Source organism: Mus caroli, unplaced genomic scaffold, assembly GCF_900094665.2.
Source record: "Mus caroli unplaced genomic scaffold, CAROLI_EIJ_v1.1 scaffold_13548_1, whole genome shotgun sequence".
In the NCBI taxonomy this organism is placed as follows: Eukaryota; Metazoa; Chordata; class Mammalia; order Rodentia; family Muridae; genus Mus; species Mus caroli.
The window spans coordinates 12,301-16,105 of record NW_018389159.1 but is presented as its reverse complement, the minus strand read 5'-3'; the positions used below and the strand labels follow the sequence as shown (position 1 = coordinate 16,105).

The 3,805-nt window shown below is 40.3% G+C and overlaps 1 pseudogene; it reads left to right on the top strand.

Moving 5' to 3' along the window:
• Window positions 1-1,429: 1,429 nt before the first annotated feature.
• Window positions 1,430-2,954, top strand: LOC110287968 (annotated as a pseudogene).
• The last annotated feature ends 851 nt before the right edge of the window (window positions 2,955-3,805 follow it).

Below are 3,805 nucleotides of genomic sequence, written 5' to 3'. Positions count from 1 at the left end.
TTATGTTTATGTATGGGCCTTGAATTCCTGATCTCTCCAATACTTTTAGCATGAAGGGTATTGTATTTTGTCAAATGCTTTCTCAGCATCCAAGGAGATGAACATGTGATTTTTTTCATTGAGTTTGTTTATATAGTGGATTATTTTAATGGAATGTTGTATATTGAATCAACCTCGCATCCCTGGGATGAAGCCTACTTGATCATGTTGAATGATGGTTTTAATATGTTCTTGGGTTCGGTTTGGGAGGATTTTATTGCATAGTTTTGCATCAATATTCAGAAGGGAGATTGGTCTGAAGTTCTCTTTTTTAGTTGGGTCCTTGTGTGGTTTAGGTATCAGAGTAGTTTTGTCTTCATAGAATGAGTTAAGTAGTGTTCCTTCTATTTTTATTTTATGGAATAATTTGAGGAATATTGATATCAGCTATTCTTTGAGAGTCTGGTAGAATTCTGTACCAAAGCCATCTGACCCAGGACTTTTTTTTTTGGATGGGAGGTTTTTAATGACTTCTTCCATTTTCTTAGGGGATTTGGGGCTGTTTAGCTAGTTTACCTGCTCTTGATTTAACTATGGCACATGGTGTCTGTCTAGAATATCACCCATTTTATCTAGATTTTCCAGTTTTGTTGAGTATAGGCATGTGTAGTAGAATCTGATGATATTTTGAATTTCCTTAGTTTCTCTTATTATGTCTCCCTTTTCATTTCTGATTTTGTTAATTTTGATACTTTCTCTGTGCCCTTTAGTTAGTTTGGCTAGGGGTTTTCCTCTCTTGATGATTTTCCCCAAGAAATAGCTTTAGGTTTTGTTCATTCGTTTTATCCTTTTCTTTGTTTCTATTTGGTTGATTTTGGCCCTGAGTTTGAGTATTTCCTGTTGTCTACTCATATTTATGTATCAATTATATCACAATTTACAAGGTGCTAATACAATAATTTCTGAGCCAATTGATAATGATAAATGCTTTATTCCAATTATCTAACCTTATGATGCCACAAGTACTTGTAGGTGGTAAATGCCATACATGTTCACATCTACAGCCATCTCTCTTTTCCTCCTACCCTGAGACACTCCCTCTCTCTCTGTAACTCTTAGCTCCAACTCCTTTTACCCTGTCCAATCATAAACCGACCCTGTACTAATATAATTGGAAAGGGAAAATTCTGCAACACTTCTTGTACATTTCTGGCCATCTCTTTCTTTAAGTTGGGGATGTTTTCTATGATTTTGTTGAGCATGTTTTCAGGTCCTTTGGCCTAGGAATATTTGCTCTCTTCTATTTCTATTATTCTTACATTTGATCTTTTCATTATGTGCTGGATTTCTTGGATGTTTTGTGTTAGGAGTTTTTTATGTTTTAAATTTTCTTTGACCCCTTTCCGCAAGGGGTTTGCAGTCAGAATGCAGGTGTTGTGAAAGCCACCACTTATTCAAAGCAAAAATGGGAAAGGAAAAGACTCATATCAACATCATCGTAATCAGACATGTAGATTCCTGCAAGTCCACCACACTGGTCACCTGATCTACAAATATGGTGGAATCGACAAGCGAACCATCGAAAAGTTTGAGAAGGAGGCTGCTGAGATGGGAAAGGGCTCCTTCAAGTACACCTGGGTCTTATACAAACTGAAAGCTGAGCTTGAGTGTGGTATCACTATTGACATCTCCCTGTGGAAATTCGAGACCAGCAAATACTATGTGACCATCATTGATGCCCCAGGACACAGAGACTTCATCAAAAACACGATTACATGCACATCCCAGGCTGACTGTGCTATCCTGATTGTTGCTGCTGGTGTTGGTGAATTTGAAGCTGGTATCTCCAAGTACGGGCATACCCTCGAAAATGCTCTTCTGGCTTACACCCTGGGTGTGAAACAGTTGATTGTTGGTGTCAATATAATGGACTCCAACAAGCCACCATACAGTCAGAAGAGATACGAGGAAATCGTTAAGGAAGTCAGCACCTACATGAAGAAAATTGGCTTCAACCCTGACACAGTAGCATTTGTGCCAATTTCTGGTTGGAATGGTGACAACATGCTGGAGCCAAGTGCTAATATGCCTTGGTTCAAGGGATGGAAAGTCACCCGCAAAGATGGCAGTGCCAGTGGCACCACACTGCTAGAAGCTTTGGATTGTATCCTACCACCAACTCGTCCAACTGACAAGCTTCTGCGACTGCCCCTCCAGGATGTCTATAAAATTGGAGGCATTGGCACTGTCCCCATGGGCCAAGTGGAGACTGGTATTCTCAAACCTGGCATGGTGGTTACCTTTGCTCCAGTCAACGTAACAACTGAAGTCAAGTCTGTTGAAATGCACCATGAAGCTTTGAGTGAAGCTCTTCCTGGGGACAATGTGGATTTCAATGTAAAGAACGTGTTGGTCAAAGATGTTAGACAACGCAATGTTGCTGGTGACAGCAACAACGACCCACCAATGGAAGCAGCTGGCTTCACTGCTCAGGTGATTATCCTGAACCATCCAGGCCAAATCAGTGCTGGCTATGCTCCTGTTCTGGATTGTCACACAGCCCACATAGCATGGAAGTTTGCTGAGCTTAAAGAAAGAAGCTGGAAGATGGTCCCAAATTCCTGAAGTCTGGTGATGCTGCCATTGTTGATATAGTCCCTGGCAAGCCCATGTGTGTTGAGAGCTTCTATGACTACCCTCCACTTGGTCATTTTGCTGTTCATGACATGAGGCAGACAGTTGCTGTGGGTGTCATCAAAGCTGTGGACAAGAAGGCTGCTGGAGTTGGCAAAGTCACCAAGTCTGCCCAGAAAGCTCTGAAGGCTAAATGAATATTATCCCTAACACCTGCCACCCCAGTCTTAATCAGTTGTGAAAGAATGGTCTCAGAACTGTTTGCCTCAATTGGCCATTTAAGTTTAATAGTAAAAGACTGGTTAATGATAACAATGCATCGTAAAACCTTCAGAAGGAAAGAATGTTTTGTGGGCAATTTTGTGTGTGTATGTGTGGCAGTTTTAAGTTATTAGTTTTCAAAATCAGTGCTTTTTTAATGGAAACAACTTGACCATAAATCTGTCACAGAATTTTGAGACCATTAAAACAAGTTTAATGAGAAAAAAATTGTTTCTTTGACCATTGTATCTAAATCTTTTAATGTATCTTCTACACCTGAGATTCTATCTTCCATCTCATGTATTCTGTAATTCCTGACTTCTTTCCTAGGTTTTCCATTTTAAGTGTTGCCTCCATATGTTTTCTTTATTGTTTCTACATCCACTTTTAGGATTTGGACTGCTTTGTTCAGTTCCTTCACCTGTTTGATTGTGTTTTACTGTATTTCTTCAAGGGATTTATTTGTTTCCACTTTAAGAGCTTCTACCTGTTATCCTGTGTTTTATTGTATCTCTTTTATTGAGTTACTTACATCCCACTTAAAGGAGTCTATTATCTTCACAAGATAGGCCTGCTTCCTGATTTTCAGGTGTGTTGGTGTATTCAGGACTTTCTATGTTGGGAGAACCAGATTCTGATGATGCAAAAGTATATTGGATTTTGTTGCTTGTGGTCTTATGCTTGCCTCTTTGCATCTGGTAATATCTGGTGTTATCTGGCCTGGATACCTCTCTCTGGAGTCTTTCTCCTGTGTCCTTGGGTTGGTGAAAGTCTTCTTGTAGGCCTGTTGCCCTGGCTGTAGCAGATCTCCTGGGAGACATTCAGACCCTGGGGTCTTCAAAAGAGCAGACAATCTGATGTTCTGTTGCCCTGTGTGCAGCAGATCTCCTGGCAGGCCTTCAGAGCGTTGGGTCTTCAGAGGTGTATTCAA